Below are 23,562 nucleotides of genomic sequence, written 5' to 3' on the forward strand. Positions count from 1 at the left end.
TCTATAAAGTAATAATTCCAAGGTAACAATAAAGGTGTACATGGGTAGTTGACAAATACTGCTGCAAAAAAAATTAAGAAACCATTTCAAAGACCATTTTCAGTTTTTTTATTTACTAAATAAAGGTATGTGATTAGGAACATTTAAAAATATATATATTTTATGTAAACAATATTTCTCCCAAATTTCAAATAAAAATATTGTTTCTATTTGCCTTTTTTTTTAGAAAATGAAAACTGGTGAAGCAGGTGAAAATAACAGAAAAGATGCTGTGTATTTTTCAGACTTCAAATACGGCAATGAAAACAAGTTCATATTCACTTTTAAGCAATACAACAATTTTCTGCAGTCAGTCTTTCCCATTGCTGTTGGATGACTTTGTCACTCCTGAGGTTTGATTTTGTTGAAATTCTACAGACGCTACACTGAATTGTCCACAATAGACATGCAAATTATATGAAAATTTGGAATGGTCTCTTAATTTCAACTTCAAGAACCACCAACAAGGTTTAAGTAATGCTTTCCTGACGTAAACCAGATGATGGTCAGCGGGGTCCACCGACACTCTTATGAAACAAAGTTGATTGCAGTCTTCTTCCAGATGTGTTTTTGTAGTCAGTGTGTTTTCATTTCTTTTTTTATACTCGAGGTCATTTCTGTTAAATTGTTGTTACATTTGACACTAGTAAGCATCTGAGATTTTTAAGAAAACCCACGGGGTGTGTCTCCTTCAGGCCTCCTGAAGTACCGTCATTACTTTAACAACAGTTTGAGGTGTAATTTGCAGCCCACTATGAGCCAACTTAGAGCCCACACAAGTGGAGTTGATGCTTATTGTTTCTCAGCACAGCGTTGAGCTGATTGAAGTGGATGTTGCTGTTCATTTCAGAAAAATCCTGTTTCCCACAAATAGAGATGAATAGTTGGAACCCAGAGGTGCGGCTGCCAGATTTGATTCCCACCAGATGAAGAAGAATCGTAATAGTGGGTTTTATTTGCGTGGGTTCAACACAGCGTGTCTCAGAGCTGAAGTCAGCCAGGACTCCCCACAGAGAAAGTAAAATCACAAATCGTTTCACGAAGATAGAACTGAGATTGAGCGCAGAATGAATGGAGGCTATTGCTGAATTCTCAGGAGACAAAACTGAAGAGAAAGTCTCGTTGGAGTTGAAGAAGAGATCTCCATAATGTCTAAAACTAGGGATGCACGATAAATTATCGGCCGATAAATGGTCATTTTTAATGTTGTCGGTATCGATAATAAAATTTTGGCCGATAAATTATGAATCATTTCCTCTGGTTAAACCACTTCATCTGCACGCTGCTCACAGTTAAAATACAGGACAGTACTGTCTTTCTGTCATGGTCAGTCACACTGCTATTAGCAAAACATTGTTGATGTAGTATGTAGATATGCGTAAATGTGTAAATTATAGGAACAAAAGCATATAGTTTGAAGCCGACTGGTGTCTGAATGCTTTCTGTCTTGAGACCTGTTAGACTTGTGGCTATCGAGAGCAACTTTCTGGGTTGCTCTGGGAGAACATCTATAATTTGTTTATTACATAAACATGCCAGAAAAGTTTAAAAGTTAAAGAATCTTGAATTAGTGGAAAGTAGGCTTGGTACATGATTTTCAGGGAGAAAAAGTCTCAGTCTCAGAAAATGTTATATTAATATTTAGGTACCGTACATTGGACAATATATCGGTTATCGTCTTCCAATGTTCAAGAAGTATCGGTTATCATTATCGGCCAAAATTTACATCGGTGCATCCCTATCTAAAACTTATCATATTTTTATTAAACAATGGCTTGACCTGACAGTATTTGCTATTTATAGATCTCCTTTCACTGGTAGTATAAAATCTCATTCACAATGAATCCATCAACATGATTAAACTGTAGATTGTATTTGTTGATGCTTGTTCTGTCTTGTTGTCTCTGGTACCATTTAGGGTTGTTTTTACAGGCAGCCATCTATAACGCTGCAGACACGTTCAGTTGAACCCAGTCACTGCTTTCTTCACAGGTATCGATCTGCTCTTGAATAAACACTCTGCATCTGAACTGGCATGCAAAATTACAGCCATTATAATTCAATTCGCCCTTGTCTGAGCAGGAAAGATTCATAGTAAGTCTGTGGTTTGAAAACATCTCGGTTCTTCCTCTCTGATAGAGCAGGCGGCTTTTAGAGATGTTAAAAACCTTTCGGAGTGATTTAATTTCGAAGCACACCAGCGGCCCAAGATGAAGATCATTGATTAGTGCAATTTTACCCACCCGAAGCATTTCATACAGGATGTTTCAGAAGTGTGATGGCTAGTTTAACAGACTCCGACAATAATGTCACATTTATTTGGACTTTGAGTGTTTGCTGCACAGTGTGACACGGGTATATTTTGAGTCATATTATTATTATTATGTAAGCATTGGTTTTATTTTCAAGATTGATTTTAGACCTGGTTAATGAAAACAAGGTTAAACTGTCTATGGTCTGTCTTAGATTAATTCTGATCTAATTAATCTATTTAACACCTCAGCACAAATGATGACCCGGTGATGAGTGTCCTCTTCTGTTTCTGCTGTCTGTGCACTTGTTGGCAGTCATGGGCAACAAAATCAAATCGTGACTTTTGACCCTGATTTGCATTATAATTCATTACAGGTCCAATAGACCTAATGCTGTCTGATCCGAGCTGAGATACATTAACACTTTGGTCCCTCACCGGTGAGTTTCATGAGATTTTAAAAGGACAAACAACAGTAAAAACACAGCAGTAATTGCTAAACGCCTCTAAAATATAACAATGTATTTGTGATTAATATGTTGATAAGATGCAAATCTACTTTCAAAAGACTGTCAGTAGAAAAAGATGCTTTGGCTTAGTTATAGCATCTACCTCCATGGACTTGTTGGTTATGCTAACCATCCGAATCTTGCACCTTCTGGTATTGGCTTTCTCGTTTGTAGCATTTTCTTTGGCTAAGTTGGTATATTGATCATTTAATCAATACATTGGTGACACTTGAAATTCGAGCGAGCGGCTGTTTGCCAATCAATGTTATAGAGTGAAACCGAACGTTTATTGAACACAGTTCATTGAACCCTAAAGACAGACAATAATCCTCTAACTGAGGTTATGAAGTGTTCAAGAACTCCACCCAGACTCTTGATATTCCAGCTAGAATCATTTACATAATAATCTTTCAACTCGTGGCCTTTTGAAGCTCATCGGTTTTGAAATGACTTTCTGTCACCTCTGCGGCCAGTGGATCAGCTGCCCATCCCAATGCATCGGAAGCTGTTGTTTTGCTTCCCCCTTCTCCTGAGCACATGAGCTAATGTATACACACACATAACGACAGCTCAACTGTGTGTGTCAGTGTGTGTTTACATCCGGAATTTGAAGCAGGAAGAGAGCGTGGTCCAAAAATGGGTGGGTCAATGCTTACTATCACATTACATCAGAGTCTGTTTATGTTGCATGGCCCGAAGGTCAAGAACTCAGATAAGATGCCTCCTTCTCAGCTTAACGGAAGATAACAGTTTTTCCACGTGATTCATTTAGCTGAAGTTGTGATGTTTACAGGCCCTGTTTTGTTATGACTTGCACGTATTAAGTAAAATAAATGTTACAGTTGCACTAAATAGATTTATAGTAACAGGGCTTATATTGAATTACAGATGCCAGTGTGAAACCGCTTGAAGTTCATTTTTAAATAAACCTCAATTTGACTTTATGGTCACACTTTAGTATAGGGGGCAATTCTCGATATTTACAAACCATTAACTACAAATGTTTCCCCAATAAACTCTTAATTTGTTGCTTATTTATAGTTAGTAAGGTTGTTGTTAGGTTAAGGTATTGGGTAGGATCAAGGATGTAGAGTATGGTCATGCAGAATATGTGCTTTATAAGTACTAATAAACAGCCAATATGCCAATAATAGGCACGCTAATAACAACTAGTTAAAGGTGGGGTTGTTGATTTGGAAAGATGCTAACTTTAGCCTGCTAACACTGAAATTATAATCCAACCCTCTATGCGATTCGCCGTCCAAAGCCAAGCCTCCTCCAAACACATGAATGTATTTCGTAAATCCACGTAACAAATTACAAGCTAAATCCATTAAATTCTTCTCGAAGCATGTACAAACCTGTCCTAAAGGAAGAGAGCAACTATGGTATCGTCTTTCAGATCCTTTGCCTACCGGAGTTGTCTCCATCATGTAAAAGATGAACCGATGTTAATTCGAGTTTTTCCTCTTTCATGATCCAGACATTTTCGTCAATGCTTTTTCAAAAACTGACTTGTAGATTTACTTGTTGTCGGTTCCGCAGGAAAGTTGATTGTTGCTGATTGTCCGCCATTCTCCATACATTGACACAGCGGACGTGAGCGCGCTGATGACATATGATGTCTGCCTGAACAGGGTGCGCAGTGGTACGCAAAATACGTTGGCTGAAAATGTACACATGACCAGTCACAGCGTTCGACCAGAACGTTTTGATTGGGCGAACGTTTTTTGGTCCTACGCCTTTCACAGACGATATATAACTATACACATATTTTTTGACCACTCTTGATTGCTATCAGGATGTAAAGAGATTTCCAACCAACATGACAAAAAATGTTTCTGGACAGGATCACCCATCCTGCCTTTAATAGTGAGAAACTGAGAATTGCCCCCTATACTGAAGTGTTACCGACTTTATTTGAATGTGTGTGGGTTATAGCAGAAATAGTTTGTTAGACCAGACCATGTCCACAACAGCTTTGGGTTAATTGCGTGTTGTGTTTAAGTACAGGCACAATATGAACAGAATGGCTAACTCATGTGAGACATGTGAGAAGAGAACACAATTAAAATTCCCCATTAATGAAACCTGTTTCTGGAGTATTTGGCGCATTTTAATTGGCTGTTAGTTGGTTGCAGTGTTATTAGGAAAGGGTTTCACTAAAACATAAAATAAGAAGACCATCAGAACATCAGAAGTGATTAAATGAATTAATGGATGGATGGAAACAGGCAGATAAAATAACACAAGATGTTTATGTTAAAAGGCATAAAGGGCCTATTCTGACATCGAAATGGGTTTGTTACTGAATGGGAAATGCCACAGTGCCCTATGTTTACATTTTTTTCTGAGGAAAAGGTTTTATTTTGCGTATGCATGCACACATGCACACACACTGTATGAATGGTTTAATTCCAATAAGAAAGGCTGACCCTCTATCAGACGGATTTCGCTATAATATTACATATTTTTACATTACATTAATTCAGGTGCGAAACCTTTGTTGTCATATTTACAGTACACTGTACTATCATATCATATCTCATCATATCTCATCATATCTCATCATATCATACCATACCATACCATGCAGTTTTATAAAATTAAGTATTACATTGCATTATATCATATCATGTTATATTATATTGTATTATATCAGCCGCTGATTTGTGGTCGTGACGTCATAATCTACAAAATTGCTTCTGGTTCGGTGGGATTGGATGGATAAATGAAATCTCTTGTTTTCCGCCTGCATCTCCTCTAATCTTTGTTGACCATGTCAGGAATGTGAGTCCTATTGTTTTGGCTGTTTCTGTCAGTGCAACGCAACAAAAATCCTCATTGTTTCTGCCGTTTTCCCGTGACTGTCGTCAGAGCAGACTCAGGATTTCCATAATCCCGCTCCTGCATAAATGAATGCCTAATCCATTTTTGACCCCCACTTGAAAGGAGAAGTAGACCTCTTGTTTTGTCTTAGAAAAGCTGACACTTGACTGAGACATGCACAGAGAATATACTGAAGTCTGATATGAATTATACCTATTTGTTTTTATCAGTCTTTATAAATGCTAACACATTAATTTTTTTATTATGTTTTAAATATGTGAATTCGACATACTCAAGATTCATTTACAGCGTTTCGACCACATTGCGTCTCCCTTTGCATTCACCTGTTGTGTGATAGACGATTGAGCACAGGACACGAGTTTATGTTTGTGTTTACAGGCTTTTGTGAGTATTTGTGAGTGGCCTGTTGCTCAAAAGGAAAAATGCTGTACATTATAATTTGCATTTAAAAGGACAAAAGGTTTGTTTTATCCAAATCAACTTATAAATGAGGACGCATTTAACTCTCTTGTACTGTTCAGTTTTTTTTAATTACTTACATGAGAAATACAGCGTGTGCAATAATGTTAGTGTTAAGCCTACTTAAGCAAAGCTTACTGGCATCAGCACTCAGTGATATACTTACAGAAGCCTAAACCTTTTTTGAGATAAAGATGAAGCGAATGACCATTTTGATCCCACATGTAAATTGCCTTCGTGGGATAATCCAGCACATCGCGCCCAAAACACGACACGCAGGCAGCTCGGGACATCTCAGTACCGTAGTACACTGCGGTAGCTCTGAAGGTTTACTAAAGTTAATGGAAATGTGGAACACTGTCAAATCAAGCGTATAATAAACATGCAGACGAGCGGTAAGAATCCTATTATGTCGTGTTGCGACTGAATGCTTGCATTTGCATGCGGGGCTGCTTGAATGCACACCGCTGGATTTCAACTTCTGCCGTGTTTCAGAGCACACCATCAGATAAACTTCTGACCGGATCTGATGGAGGAAGTGTAGTTCCAGGATGAAGGAAATATGAACAGAACAAAAACAACCATCGGCTGGAGGAAAACGTTTATCCAATTTGAGATTTTGAAGTCAGGCCTTTGGGCAAAGTATGTAACAAAACAAACAATAGTGTTGGTTTAAAGATGCAGTTTGTAACTTTTTTGCAGTAAAATATCCAAAAACCACTAGGCCAGTGTTATATATTTTGTTCATTTGAGTGCTTCTTACAATCTTACAATCCTACAATGTTTCCAACTATTTGTAAAACATGAGAAAATTGTCATTTTAACCAGTGACACGGGGTCGTGTCTGGCAGTCGCCTGTCAATGGTGTCATATCCACGTTACCAAAGACACTAGATGGAAAGCCTGCAACCTTCAGCTGAATGCAGGAAAGGAGACTAGAGGCGGTTATATCTTTGGCTGAGGTGCCTCACATGATTCGTGTAAGCCGTTACGCTTTCTTCGGACCTTGCATCTCCCTAATAACACAGTCTCTGGCATTACCCTCGGTTAGATTAGTTTGCAGCGTCTATCAAGCAACTATCTTGTTTTGCGCAGTCATTATGGAGCACAATTATTCTTTACTGTTTGCAGCTTGTTCTGTCAACAAAGACGTTTTTACTAGACAGAGACGCTGATCTTGCATGTGTTTTGCTAGACAGGTGAGCAACTGCTTCGATTGCTTTACTGACAGAAAACGTATGAAATGAATATTATATAGATCAACAAGGTTAGTCTTATTGTTTGAATGTCTTTTTCATAATATAGCACGAGTGACATGTACATTGACTGAACAAGCAGTAATCGTTTTTAGATCATCTGACTAAACAGTAATAAATACAATACATTTAATGAATTACGTCTTATTCATTATAATGAAATAAAATCATCAAACGCAACATTTATAAAATTGTATTACTTTAAATCATCCATAAACGTGATTTCTCATTCACATCTGATTGATTATTCGTTGTGGAGTTGAAGAGGACAGTTCCCATTATTCCTCACTCTTCCCAGCTTCATCAAGCACGCCATTGTTGTCGTTTTAAACTGTTTTGAATGTGCGCCCACTAGCGGCAGATTTTACAAACTGCGCCTTTAACTCGTATCTCTTGGGCTTTAAAAATGTAAATCTGGGTCTTGTTTACAAAAACAGTCCAAAACATTGGTTATATTACCTGAGGTGTTTTTTGGACCTTGAAGTCTGTGTTGCTTGCTAATGAAGGGATTTGTTAGATGTGTTAGTTGTAGGGCTGTCAAACGCGATTAATCACGATTAATCGCAACCGGAATTAAAGTTTGTTTTTGCATAATATATATCCGTGTACTGTACATATTAATTTTGTATTTCTAAACACACACATACATGCATATACAGTATTTAAGAAAATACGGCGGGCCGTCATAGTCTAATGCCCTGTAATTACAACTCGAGTCTCCGCTGATCCCGCGTGGGTTTTCCTGAATGGACGAGGGCCGAGGCGTTTATGAGTACTAAATGGGAAACGTGTCCCTTCGCGATCGCGTTCAGGGCAGGGGTACCTCTGGTCGCTTGTGATCACGTTCTGATAAAAGGAAATGATTGGAATGATTGAATTACAAACTGCCCTCATTGTAATCCGTCAAAATGATGAATGGCCTTCAGATTTTTCCGTCACTGGTATAAAAAAATCTGTCAATGATGGAGAATTTCCAGTTAACGCAACCTCTGTAGAGTGGAGTGGTTTATTCAAGTGTTGTTAAAATGTGCGAAAGTGTGATGTTAAATGGGAGCAATGGTGCTGTATTTTGCTTTGCCATTTGTGTTGCTATGCTGCAAGTGAACACGCATGGGTCAAGACCTGTGCGGTAGAGTGTGTAAACAGGTCTGTTTCCGGTCTCCATGCCAACCAGCTAAGCAAGAGATTACCACTTAACAGTTGTAGACCCCCATTGAGATGAGAGGGGGTGATAGAGAGGTGTGGAGAAAGAGAGAGAGAGAGAGAGAGAGATTGATAAAGGTGATAACTGTACATCTGGTGTAAGTGTGCATGCACACAATACTTTTGCACGTTTCCCAGAATACACGTTTAAAGAGCATATGTAATAAAACAGACAAAAATGAATCATTTGTCAAAAGTAAACATGAGGGTGACTAAATAATGGCATTGTTTTAATTTACATAAATTGTTCTTTGAAGACATTAGAGGAGGTTTAAGGCCGTGTTGTTATTTACGCTTTAGAAGGTTGTTTCTCTTCATGTCTCTTCTCGCCTCGTCTCCTCTTCCCCTCTTCTCACTCCTGGCAGTAAACCACATGCAGCTGCACCGGGAAAGATTTTTTTAGGAGTAAAAACCAGAACAAAACTGTGGTTATTTTCAGCACCTTTATTCACATTGACCCTACCACATTATTTGGAATTTGTTTAAATATGTGTCCATATAAACTAGTTGACCCATTTATTAAAAACCAGCGACGGATATTAGCCCTTACATGTAGCAAGACCGAAACATTTAGGTTACATACTGTAGCTTAATATATTTATACCTTACAGGGTCCCTTCCAGTTCTCATCACAGGACCAAGACGTATAGCCAAGGCAACCCGTCCGTCTCCATGGGTCTTTCACATGTGATTATGCGTACGGCATGGCCATTGTCCTGATGACACACTCTATAGGAAACAGATATTTGGGGAAGAAAACAAACACATGTTCACAGACGCTTTTTCTTTTTTATTCATTTCTTTCTGTCAAGTTTCTTTGCATGTGGTTGGTGGTTTACATGTGTGAAAACTGTTTTCTCAGCACAGCTAATTTCATACGTTATTCTGTTTGACCACAAACGCTTGCTCGTTCACAGGAAGTGATGCCATGACTCTCCTTTCCTTCTGTTTTTGATCATTGAGTCAGCTTTGATCTGATCTGAGAACAGGCTTTTACTCTCTTTGTAACGCTTGGAGATGGGTTTTAGTCACGGGCTGTCATGTGGTCACTTTATGGATCAACCAGTCCATGTTTGTGGGATCTGTATGTAAAAAAACTCCAACTTGCTGTACAGCATATGATGTGTTGTTATAGCAAAGAACGGTGCAAATAAACACATTTCACACTTACATAGTACATATTCTGTCTATATTGGTTTGCTTCAGCGGTCTCAGAATTGATCTCCAAAGAATGCTTATATTTCATTAAAGTAGACAAGCTCAGACCATCTTAAAGTATGTAACATGCTTTGTGAAGGCAAACCTCTCCAGTTTCATTTTATTGTCACATTTGTTTAACATTTCAATATTTGAATATATTGCAATATTATAATACAATAAATGTAATTTTAGTTTTTGAAATGCATGACTGAATAATGAAGGGAGTAAGAGCTCAGAATAGGCCCATGACCTGTATTCCTTTTCTTTTAGTTTCTATTTTACTCTTTTGTTTTTTCCTTCTAAAGAATGACACAGTTTTCTTTGTTTCTGGTGTTTGTTCTGTTCTTCACTATTTTTTATTCACGTCCAAACAAGATCAGACTGAAATGTGAAGCCTGCAGATCAGGTCTTGCTTACAAAGAAATGCATAAGAGAGAGGGAAAGAGACATGAACTTGTGATATAATCTCCACATATCCTTCTTATGATAACAATAGGCGAATAGTGCGAAGCAACTTTGGTGTTAATACGCGAGCGAGAGAGAGACTCTTCTTGCAGAAGAGTGTGTCACATTATATGATAATTTATGTTTATTATCACTACTGGTACATTTACTCCAAGTTTAAGGAACGTTACATTATCCTGTTTAATCATTCTTGCTGCTATATTCACTATAACTACAATATATTTCTAGTTATATTAACTGCTGTACAATATATTTTTAGACTTTGTTCTTGTGAAAAACCTGCTTTAGAGCCACGTTGATGCCAATGGGTTGTTCTTTTAAATGATTTATTTTCAATAAATTATTGACAGGTGTGATTTTTTTAAGTAAGGGATAATCCACGGCTAGCCGTGCATTAAAGTCACTGTGCAATTAAAAATGATAATACAAAATTTGTGTAATGGTGTATCAGGCCAACTTGCAACGATCCAATCAATTACGGGAGGTTGACATGAAGTCCAGCCCTCCTTTTTTTTTTCAAATTTCAGAAGCCGTTTCACTCGGATGTACGTCACGATACGGAAAAGAAGGCAATCGCAACTTCCGTTTCATGGTGACTTTAAAGGATTTTATCGCACGACGTGGAGGAGAAGGACCATCAAATGCGAATGTCAAAGATAGAAATAATTCTTTATTTTGTGGTGTTTGCTAAGGCAAAGATTTGTTTCGTTTTGAAGGAATCCTGACCATATTTGGAGACAAGAGTGTCATAGACAGTTGGAGATTTATTATTTACTTTCATTTCCAGTAAGCAACTACACAAACACCCTAGCAACCAATCAACAAAAGCCGGACCACAACATTCAGTTTGCATTGTGGTTGACTGAGTGTCTCATTCTTGCACATCCCACTGACCATGAGTTCCTCAGCAAGGAAAGGAAGAGGTAGGGATGGCAACCAGAGGTTTGTGTCGTGTGGTTGTTTTTTGTGGTTTCCTGTTTTGTGATTTGTGACAAACACATAACGCAGAAGACTCAAAAACGCAGTCAAACAAATTCATGACGTACGGCTCATGAATGCACAGACGGGTGATTATCTCCACGGCTGGATTTCTAGCAGTGTTGAGATTTCGCAGCAGTGCTCTAATCTTATTGGCTCGACCCTTGAGATTCACTCAAGAAAGATTGCTGTGTTTGCGTGATCTGAGATTTGTTACTCACCTGCATACAATGGGCGCATTGGGAACGTTGAGTGACCATATTTATTATCTGCCCAAAATTATATTGTGCAGTATTTTATTAAAATATTTTCATTAGTTTGCATAATTAATTGTTTAAAGATCAATCAAAGTGTCTTAAAATGCACAGCTTTTGCAATATCACTTTTGTAATAGCTCCTCCCCTTTTAATATAGCCAATAGCGTTTACCTTGCAGTCCGGAACTTGATGAAAAGCTCAAGTGCAGAATGATGTCATAAAAATCATTGATCCCTATTGGTGGAAGTGTGAGACTTAAAGGAATACTTCACCCAAAAATGAAATTTCTGTCATCAGTTACTCACCTTCGAGTTGTTCCAAATGTGTAAAAATGTATTTGTTCTGATGAACACAGTGAAAGATATTTGGAATAATGTTTATAACCAAACAGATCTCAACACCCATTGACTACCATAGTAGGAAAAATTACGTTATCATTTTTTTGGTTCTGTTGAATACAGAAGAAGACATTTGGAAGAATGTAGGACAGCAAACAGTTCTGAGGCACTTTTAACTACCATTGTTTTTTTCCTACTATGGGAGTCAATGGGTGTTGAGATCTGTTTGGTTATAAGCATTATTCCAAATATCTTTCTCAGAGTTCATCAAAACAAAGAAATTTATACACATTTGGAACAACTCGAAGGTGAGTAACTGATGACAGAATTTTCATTTTTGGGTGAAGTATCCCTTTAAGTTTTGAAACCCTTATAAATGCGAATTTTGTCAACGTTTTGAAGCACAGTTAATAGCTCTTCATTTTGATATCATGGGGACTTTAAAATTATTTTCCATCCATTTGACAAAAGTATTACTTATTTGGGATAAACTTAATTTGTTACAGTTTGTTTTGATACATTTTTGTTTTACTCTGATTTCATTGTGTTTTTAACATTTGATAATGAAAAAGACAGTAAGGCAAATATTGCCATTGTAATGTTACAAAGGTTAATGTGTTAATTTACTCAAGAAAGCAAATTGTATTCACATTTGGTGTTTAATAAGTGTGAATTTTGGACCTCTGATGTTTGGGGATGTCTTGTGTCCGGGTCCCTCTGTGTTTGTAGACGTAACAAAATGAATCACAGGTGACAGGTGTGTGTGTGCTCACCGTTTGCCAAGGATATTTATTTTTAGCTTCACCTAAATACAAACTCTGCAGGAGTGACTGCAGGTGATTAATGAGACGCAGTATTTTACCTCGCTCAGCCCGGTACACACCGCAGTGCAGCGTGAGCGCACCGCAGCGAATGTACCAACGGAGATCTGAACCTCTGGCTGTGCATCCACAATGCAAAACTTTGTGACTGTTAAAGGAAAAGTTCACCAAAATATTAAAATAGTGTTATAATTCACTTCTGAAGTTGATCACGTTTTAAATCCATATGACTTTCTTCTGTGGAACACCAAAGAAAAGATGAAGATGTGTCGTTTTTGTAGTTGAAAGGTCAACCCCTTTTGTGTTCCAGTGAAGAATGAAAATGATACAGGCAAACGAGCGAGTAAATCTTGGCAGAATTTTCTATTTTCACAAGACATCCTGGCTTTCAGAACAGACGTGGGATGTTTTATCAAAAACATTCTGGTGGCTTTTAGTTCCGCGACACTCTGACTCAGAGATTGGACCGAACCCAGAGTCCAAACCCCCCGCGCGGTCCACACAGGCCCAGGTGCAGCAGACACAATGCAGTCCTTTCTTCCACTCGCCCTGTTTATGTGGAACACGACCAGCCCGCATCTGAGAGGAAGAGCGGAGGAAAGACAGAGAAAGGAAGAGGAATCGCTGGAGAGTGAGACAGAGGAAGTGAGCAGAACGTTCAGGGTGGGCTGGGACTCCCGGACGGACTGCAGTATTGACCAGTATTGAGTCTGAGCTTTTTTTTAAAGCAGTGCTCAACAAAAACAGAAGCTCTTTATTGATTTACAACCGAGCATCAACCTCAAAATGTGAAGTTAAATATCCAGAGTCCGAAAAGAACCTTTTGCTAAACCTGTCAGTGGCCATAAAATATTTTAAACCTACCTTCTGTATTCACATTTATTTTTATTACAAAATATAATTTGGTCCTCATGACAAGAAAATTATTTAGCTCAAGACACAACTATTTTGACACTTTTTGTGAAATATTGCAACTCTTGCTTGCATCATTGGCATGTTTGAATGTTTATTTTTGTGTTGTTTTCACTTTTACTTTACTTTCTTTTGCTTTACTTTACTGCTTGCGTGTTGAATAGTGATGAATTGTGTAGTGATGAATTCTTCTTGCATTTATAATTGAATTTAATTTAAAGTTGTGTATTGTATTGAATTGAATTGAATTGAATTCTTCTTGCATTTATAACTGAATTGAATTGAATTCTTCTTGCATTTATAATTGAATTGAATTGAATTCAATTTAAAGTTTTGTTTTGTTATGTTTTAGTTATTTATTAACACTGTAAAGACGACAGTGTTGCGTTATATGTTTATTTATATATATATATATTATGTGAGTGACAACAATGGCTCATTTTATTAATACAAAACCACAGACGAAAACTTTAACATTCCATGTTGGAGGGTCTAAGGTCTTGTTAGACATTTTGTTCCAGACATTTTGTGATTTTTATTATTTATTTATGATCTAGCATTATATAGGTGTGGTCTCAATCCCGCCTGTCCTCTCTCACAAAGATTGTGTGTCATCAAAGATTGTTTGTCTGACACACAATATTCAGTAATGACCACATCGGATCAGAACTCCGGCTCTGTTTGTCTGTCTGTCCGGCCGTCCTCCGTCTCTATGATACATGATCAGAACACAGTTCTATCATCACAGGCAGAGCTCCAGAGATATGCTTTCATAACCTGATATTTCACTGACGGGAAACACATGCTCGCTCGCAGGGAAACACGCCAGGGAAAGAAAATACGCTGAGGTGGAAAGCAAACATTGAGCTGTAGAGCACAGACCTTTTTGTTGCGCATTTCTCTTATCTTGGCACTTTTGTGTGTTGCGCTCTGTTTGTGTTTGTTCTGTAATGCGTGATATTTAAAGTGGAAAATCAGGCTATTGGCATGAATAATTGAAACATTGCCCTTGTTTATTATGTGACAGTAAATCAGGGCACTGAATTCAGGCCATCATTAGCTTCTTCGGGGCAGAAATTGACACATAGTTAGAAGTGATATTTTGAGCGCTCCCATCAGGGAAATATGTACCTCTCTGTGCAGTGTCCTCTCATTGAATCCATTCTGTTTCTCCATGTAAAATTACTGCCGTGAATCTTCTGCTTCTCAATAGTTACTTTATCCAGTATTTATGGCTTGCTGTCATTTACCACAGACAATAGACAATTAGTTGCTGTAATGGTGGTTTGTTGAACGTTTTAAATATAAACCCTTAGCCAACACTTCAGAGTCTGTTGTTAATAATAGAAACGGCACAGATACAGATTTAAAACCTGTATTTTGTGCGTTTTCTGTGTTTGCATTGAAGACAGTTTGATGTCTCGAGAGGCTAAAGGTGATTTATTGAGAGACCTGGAGATGACGTGTGGTCCAGGTTTGGTAGCATTATTAATTTGCCTCAGCCTCTTTGAATTTAATATCATTGTTCTGTTTGTTTTATCTGACTGTATTGTTTATTGTTGTAGTGCTTGTTTAGGCGAACATCAAAATGTATATTATTCCTACAGACTAGAACGTTGAGGATTTGAACAAACCCTATTAACTTTGGAATGTTCAGGCACAATAATTCCCAAGACGAAAGTGGGGATCACCGCCATAATTACAGTAGGAACCAGAATAGTGTTTGTGGAACAGCTTGATTGTGTGTTTTTTTTAAACTAGTTTCCTTCAAACATTTTGATTTGTGTGTTTTGTCTCTCTGTTTTTTTTTTTCGTTCTCTTTTTGCGTATCATTATAATGTGTATTTGCGACAGCTGTTTACCGATGACTGCCAGATTGCTTGATTCTCAGATCTGATCGTGTTTCTTTGCAAAATGTAACAATTGTAGCTGTTAACATTATATTTTACATTGGTTAAATGAATTTTTTACTTAGTATTGTTGTCTTGTTTTCCAGGACAAATATGGAAACGTTGTTAAATGATGATACATTTACTTGAGAAGCGAAGTGACTTAAGATATTAGATATCCTGTTTTCTGAAAATTGTTATGCTTAAAACAAGACAAAATGTCTGCCAATGGGGGTAGAAAAATAAACACAATTCAAAGGGAAAACAAGATTATTTTTCTTATGGCAGACGTCTTATCAACTCAGTTTGATTCAGAAAACAAGAAATTCAGCATCACCGTCATCTGAGATCTGCTCTTTTTGTCAGATACAAGAACACTCATCTTTGCACACAGAGAGATGAATTATTGATGTTATCACGTACATTATACATGTCACGTGAGCTTCTCTGTCAAATTTAGGTTTGTGACATTGTTGAGATCTCTTTTGAAACACGAATGGGGACATTTGTGAGTTTGGGTCTTTTTCTCGGGAGACTTAAGCAAATGTTTCCATTTGCGCTCCGTTTAATCTCATTGACATCTAGGAGAAATAATCGAGATATTAAAGAAATCTCATCTGTTTTTTTCTTTTTTTAAAGTTAGAAAAAAGGCAACCTGTCACGATTATTGGTTCACTGACATTGAAATGTGGCCATTTTACCCACAATTCCATGCACGTGGGAGACAACAAACGTGGTAACCCACATGGTAACCCCTGCTCAGTCTGGTTGCTAGACTAGATGGTCACCATAGCAACAGCTTGGCATGCACAGACGTGGGGGATTCTTGCATCTTTTTTTCAGAAAAATATAATATAATTCTGTATATTCATCCACTTTTTACTCGCTATCAGACTTTGCCCGTTTCTTTAGTTTTTCAAACCCTCTTGCATCCGATCTCTGTCTCATTTAAATTTGTGTATGGTGTGTCCCCCGAGGGGATGCTGGGATTATATCACACTGAAAGCATCTCTGCGTTTACGTTCTGGGCTCCAGGCGTTCCAATGTGTGGCGATGCTGAGAGCTGCTTAAATTAAAAAAACGCAGCGTGAATGTGATGGACCGACGGCTGGTGGATTTGAATCAAATCTTTTTTCTAGACAGTGATGTGGTTGAGAACCATCAGGAGCTGTTGAATGTATTCACTCATGCTGTAAGGCACGAGGAGATGATTTCTTGTGAAATTTTCAGTCTTTAACTAGATTCATTAGAGCAAAAATGTTATTAGACTTTCGTGAATTAAACTTCACGTGACGTTTACCAAATACAATACCAAAAGGATGCCGGATATGAAACTTTTATTTACTTTACACAACAAATAAGAATGAATGAAATGTGGTTATTTCAAGATTGATGACTTTATAAAGAGTACTAAACAGCAGTGAACCCCATCCTTCAGAAACGGTGGTCCTAAAAGTTTTGTTCTATCGGTTTACATCTTCAATAGCGAGTTTGATGAATCACAATATTACAATTTTAATTGAAAGTAAAACAAATGGACGGGGAACAGAGAATCCAGAAATGCTTTATATTGTCATTTTATCGTCTTGTGTAAGGAAAGACAGGTAATTACCTGAATAAACATCTAACCTGACTCTCTCTCTCTCTCTCTCTCTCTCTCTCTCTCTCTCTCTCTCTCTCTCTCTCTCTCTCTTCAGGTATCAGTTCTGCACCTGTTCATTCCTAGATCCAATCCGGAGAGACGACAGACAACCAAACAAGTAAAAGAAAAGTGAGAAAGAAGAGCCCATCATTTCAGCAGTTTTCTTAAAAGGATCAGATAAAGCCAGAAAGTGAGACAGAAGGTTTTAAGACTTGAAGGAGCAATGTGACGGGCAGCTCGCCGGCTGCGATGGACCTCAAAACCAGACATTGAATCTCTTCTTCTCAAGGTAAGAACTTAATGCAAAACAAACAATTTGCAAAGTGTAAAATGCGCTTGCGTTACAAGGGTTGGTGGTGCAGTTGGGTTCATTTAACTGAATGAAATTGTGGAAGTTCTGTCAAGATAGTTACACTGAATTAATACACAATTGTTGAGCTGATCTGAAATGTATTTGTCTTACAAATGTACAATGGCACGCAAACTCTACTTTGTTTGGATTCCGTTTCATTAAATCCCCGGCCTGTCTGCTTCATTTTCATTGCATTTGTCATATAGTTTGATCATCATACGGCGTGTGGTTGTGAATGCTAAGTCTTTCTGATCTTCTCAGCGTCTGCAGGAATATTAAAAGGCTTTTTCTTGTTTTCTTTTGTCTCTGTTATTGCTCGGTTGCTGGCGCAGCATCTCTCATTATCAGCGCTGGTAGCAAATGCTCCGCAGAGGCCTGGATACATGGAGATTTTCATGAGTTTGTGTGTAAGAGTGTCTGTCGATAAATGAGGTGTGTGTGCGTACGGTATGGCCAATTGTTGAAGAAGTGCGTGTCGGATTAGAACAGGAAAACTGGCAACACAGGGAAGGAAATAACCTCAGTTGCCAGATTGGGGACAGCATGTACACACACACACACAGAGACCTTTGGTCTCACATAGACACATTGGTTTTCATCCTAAGAAGTTTATATTTACTATACCTTACATCTAACCATAAACATAACCCTCACACAGGCCTGTTGACATGATTAGATTTACAGCAAAACATGATTCGCTTGATTTATGAGCCTGTCAAATAGTGGACAGCTCATGAAAAAATGGCACTCGCAAGTATAGTCAATACACACAAAACACAGATTTTCTTCTGTTCACACAGATATAGGGGATATAGCTAAAAATTAGGGGTCGGGTGTGACGAGATCCGATTGGTCTTGCGAGAAAACAATATCCTCACGCAACAGGGAGGCTGAGAGATGACATATTTTTGAATGCTAAACCCGGAAGCGAGTTAGCATTTTAGGACTTCCGGTTCCATCGCTCCAAAGTCTATGGGTTTTTTGAATGGGTTTTTGGTAAATCGCCCGAAATAATGTCTGTAGTAAACAAAACCACTAAATATTTTCACGTTTTATTCTATGACATAAAACACGCCAATTATAACACGCTTGTGGTTTTTTAAAACCTTATTGTGTCTTAAAAACGGCGGTTGCTAACTAGTTGCTAAAAGTGACTATACCTTTGATGGGGACGTTAGACGTCATCGCGCATATAAAGCTAACAATGTTTTTTTTTAATTATACATGTTTAGAACAAATTGCACTCTCAAAAGAAAAAAAAAATAGAACAATCGCTAGATTATTAATTAACCTATTTTAGATTAGTTATTTTAACCTATTGTTAGGTCAAAAAAGAAAACATTTTCTAGGTTAAATTTACAACTGGGTTTGTCCCAATTTGACCCAATTCTGGGTTGATAAACCCCCAGCATTTTTTGAGCATGTACAAAAACAAAATGCTATTAAAATTGTTACTGTGTTGTAAATATTAGTCATATATAAATATTATTTCAAAATGTAATATTTATATCTAAAATTCAAAATATTTGGGTTGTTTTCACCCATTATATAAACATATAAATTTTAGTTTCATTGATTACATTTTGTTAAAAAACCCTGTGATACCCAGTACAATGTATTATATTGATTCGTGAGCTGGGTCTCTTCACAAACTCACGCAGACGCTCATTAGAATCCTTGTTTATGTGGCTCAGTCTGTCCACTCCAAATGGCAAGTGAATGAATCTGCACATCTATTAGACTGAAGATGTTGTTCCCAAAGGCCTTTCTCTCTCTATCTTTCTTATTCACAGCACTGTGACATTTACTGATTTACTGAAGCTTTGCCCCTCTCCTCTTACAACACTCATTCTAACAGCCATATACTGAATTTTACAAAAAGAGTTAATCACAAAGATGAAGTTCCTATCGCCGTTCATGTATTTCAAAATCAGTGTGTTTCTTTTTTAACAGAGTAGCAAGTCAAATTGCAGAGGAACCCCACGTTTCTTCATACAATGGTTTTGATGGACATTGTTGTGCTTAATAATAAACTAAAATGGAGGGAAATGAGTTTATAGTCTAGCACTGTTCAAACAAGAGACTCTGTCTGTTCTGCATCATTTTGCTCTCGCTCTCATCATTTCAAGTCATTTCATTTCCTCTGTCTCGGCTTAAGACCAAATCAAAACTGTAATTCCTCCGCAGGTTTTCTGCATGGATTTCATGTGTCATTAATAAAACGTCAGCGCGTACTAATAAACACATGCACACAGTTTTCCGTCTGATCCAATCGAGCGTGTCGTAATGTCACAGCATCCTCTTTGATCTCTCTGTGGGATCCTCCCATAAATTGCTTTGTGTGGTGTACAATCCTATATTTAAACCAATTAAAGTGTTGGAAGGGCGGGGCCAACACCGAGATCTGGACTGTGATTGGTCTATTGTGTTATTTTTATTATTTCAGTAATTAGTGGCAATATGAGCCCCAAAATCCTCTACTGTGACTTTAATAAACTAAGAACAACAAAGGCATATTTGTCTTTAAAGTTACCATAAAATGGCCTTATGTGTTTTTCATATTGCAGGTATTAGGTGCGCATTATTATAAAGTTTTCAGAGTCTGATAACTTGCTTGCCAACTTAATTTTTTGGATGACTTTTTTACAAGACCGTCTTATATTTTAGCCCCTGACAGACCCCTGACACTGGTCTAATCAATATTTCTTTTTTTTAATTTATGGTATGAAGTATTTTTAACTCTGAAATGTTTGGCTGCGTACATCCAAAACAGTGCAGATTTCCTGAAGAAGCCAAATAGCTGAAACATTTCTTGTATGTGCTGTTTTGCCTTATAAAAAAATAAAAAAATAGGAAAGCATTGGGGATCTTGCTGTTTTTTAAGAAACCCCTTTTGTACAGATTCATGCACGGTAAAATGATTGCATTTTTTATCTGATAATGTAAATAAAACTTTAAGACACGCCTCATGTTGAATTAAAGTATATTGCAATGAGGTCACAACATTTTGTTGCAGTTTAAGCATGATTGGAGGTCTCAGGTTTATCAAAATATTTGTGATTGTATGTTTTCCTCTTTATTTTCCCTAATCTCTCAGACTGGCATTGTGTTGGCATTGTTCATGCCCCTGCAGTGTGTTGCCACTCTTCATGTGACCCGCCTGCAGAGAGAGAGAGAGGTTTTAAGAGCTTAGATCAGTAGCCTCTTGTTGTGTGTGTGTGTGTGCTCGTGTTTGTGCGATTCAGGACAATACCACTTTGTGGTGTGTTCGAGTTGCCCACATTTCTATAGTTGTTTCTCATAAGACAATCGGAGCGAGAGAACGCCATATGCGACTCTAATCAACAGCATGGTCCTGACAATCTGTTCACACGCAGAACAGCATGCTGGAAGTCTGTCAGGTTAAGAGCCGGGCATGTGTCAACAGTCTCTGAAGATTTCTGTGATGAAACAGGCGTGAGAAGGACCTGAATGTACCTGCTGTGTTATATCCTAGCAAAGTTTCGGCAAGGTCAGAAAAAGAGATGTTTGGGTCTCTTTACTATTCCTGTTTAGAACAATCGTGATATTATTAATAAATAATGTGATTCAGTTTTCTGAAGTAAATGTGAGTGATGCGTACCCATGCAACATCTTCCCTTACGATGCTAAAATGTCCCGAGTGGTTGCTAGGGTCTTCTGGCTGGTTGCTAGGTGGCTCGAACGTGCCTAGTTTTTATGGTTTTCTGGTCTCTAGATGTGTCTCAGTGTAAATCAGTGGGATTTATGAGAAATCATTACTCATAGTGCAAGTGGTCCATGTGGATGTTTAATGCTTTAGGTTCAAGGGTTTGTTCATATCTCTGATGTTTGAGCTGCTGTAATTGTGATGCTTGTTGTGATGTCTTTGCGGATGGCATATAAACGGGACCCCTGCTATCAGTTATCAGTTATTAGTTTGTGTGTGTTGACAGATATTGATGTACATCGCGTCATGCTAGCTGAGCTTCTTATCATACTCGCTGCAACCTATAAATTCACATGAAATGACTGTAGGCCATAAAATAATCCTGTGCTGAAAACGAGCAGATTAATTCTGGGGTTTAGACTATGTGATGTTCATTTTATAGTTTTAAACAGATAAACGTAATGTTATTAACAGGCTGAAATCATATTTAATCGCTGTGTGTAGATGACAGAATCCACAGATAGATGCATTTATTTCATACTTTATTTTTGTTTTACGTAATATATCAAAATTACAAAGCTCTTCTGATTTGAATGTTTCATCATTGAAACATGGGCTGCTTTATCATTGCAGTAAAATTAATCTACATTCTGTTGTGGTTAATGTTAATTTGCTAGTTACTAATTTGCTTAACCAATGAAAGGCTTTCCAAGATGTTGGACTTTGGCCTTGCCTGTAATCTCTGTTATATTATAAACATCTATAAACGTCTTATCAGAATGAGTTAACTTTGGAAAACACAGAGGCGTCTGTTTGATTGTAAACACAGGAAGCTGACACTTTGTAAAACATCTCTAGTGTAATAATAGTGCTAAGGCGAGCATCTCTGTTACTGTTGCTCTTAGAGATAAAAATGGCCACAGACATGAATCATACCAGGAATTATGTTGCTTGTTGAGGAATCAAACTTTCAATTTTGTAAGCGTTTCTGTAGAATTTTTAAGAAAAAATATCGCCAAATATCACCTTTAAATCTCCCTGTTGTGTAGGGAAAATATATATATATACTGTATATGTACACTGTAAAAAATGTCTGTAGATTTTACGGTGAAAAACTGCTAAACCATGACAGTAAAAGACCGTAAAACGATAAATGGTTTAATTCAGTTTTAGTAACAATGAAACACCGTAAATGTATATATCAGACAAAGCAGTATTTTTTACAGTTTTTTGGGGGGAAAAATACATTACTCCACTGTAAAATGCACTGGCACCGTGTTTGTAACAAAAATATACCGTAATATATATACAAGCCATCATTGTGATTTTTGCATTTATTTTTTGTAAAAAATACATTTCCCCACTGTTAAATGTATTAAACACCGTATCTCTAACAAAATATACCGTAATATACATATAAGAGCCATCACTGTAATTCTTGCATTTAATTTTTGTAAAAAATACTTTTTCTCACTGTTAAACGTATTAATCACTATATATCTAACAAAATATACCGTATATGTGTGTTGGGCTGTCACGATTATGAAATTTGGCTGCCGATTAATCAATATGACGATCAATTGTCTGTTTTGGGGCTTATTCAGAACAAATTCAGAACAAAATGACCATATTGTTCTGAATATAAGACTATTTTTTGTTTTTGGAAAAAAATGGGGTTATCATATATTGAAGGTGTAGGCTTTCAAGTGTCAATAATACAACCGCCAAATACTTGTAAATTGAGTAAATTGATCAGGGGTGAATTAAAGCCCCCATTAAAATGCTGTCAGTCATAGAAAAGCTTCTAGTCTGCTTTTTTCTCACTTGCAAGGTTACTAAAAAATGTACTTCTTTGTGAATTTAATTTTGGTAGGCTGGTTTTCACACTGAGATTAGTTTAAATAATATTAAATTGTACTGCAGGTTATTTTTATGCTATATGCTTGAATTTTTTTGTAAAGTGATGATTACTTTAGTTACAATAAATACAATAAATACATGCAATATGCACGCAGTACAGCTACCCCTTGTGTCTTCTATAGAGATGTGCAATAATTACGATGATCTGAAACCATCCCAATGAGGTCAAACAATCGAGATGGTTATTTAATAATCGTGACAGCCCCTATATGTGTGTGTGTGTTTATAATTTTATATCATGGTTATATTTTTGTTTTCAAAGTGTTCACTTAAATGGAAGCAGTGAAAACAACGTTTAACTATTTATTTACTTTACAAAATGGTATTTGTATTTTATAAATGGTAATATAAATTATTAAAATTATTAAATAAATTATTATTTATTTGTTAATATAATCTGCATTTCATCAGAATTTTTTCAACAAGCTGTCTGTGTGTATTTATTGGCCGTGGGTTTTAACCACGACAAGGTTTTCTCAGAAGTTGGTAATGTTCAACTCATGTTGCAGTCTTCATGTAGGGAGCATTTTAGACAAGCTTATGATGCTTTCAAA

General features: G+C 37.2%; 1 protein-coding gene across 3 annotated transcripts in view; it reads left to right on the forward strand.

The window, feature by feature from the left end:
- The window catches only part of ptprea (protein tyrosine phosphatase receptor type Ea), a 52,415-nt gene that overhangs the window by 7,655 nt on the left and 21,198 nt on the right, over nt 1–23,562 (forward strand). For all 3 annotated transcript variants that reach the window (XM_057358280.1, XM_057358282.1, XM_057358281.1), the window contains exon 2: nt 17,125–17,358. The gene's annotated coding sequence lies outside the window, so the exon portion shown is untranslated. The remainder of the gene's footprint in view (nt 1–17,124; nt 17,359–23,562) is intronic.

Source organism: Triplophysa rosa, linkage group LG18 (genome assembly GCF_024868665.1).
Source record: "Triplophysa rosa linkage group LG18, Trosa_1v2, whole genome shotgun sequence".
Classification (NCBI taxonomy): domain Eukaryota; kingdom Metazoa; phylum Chordata; class Actinopteri; order Cypriniformes; family Nemacheilidae; genus Triplophysa; species Triplophysa rosa.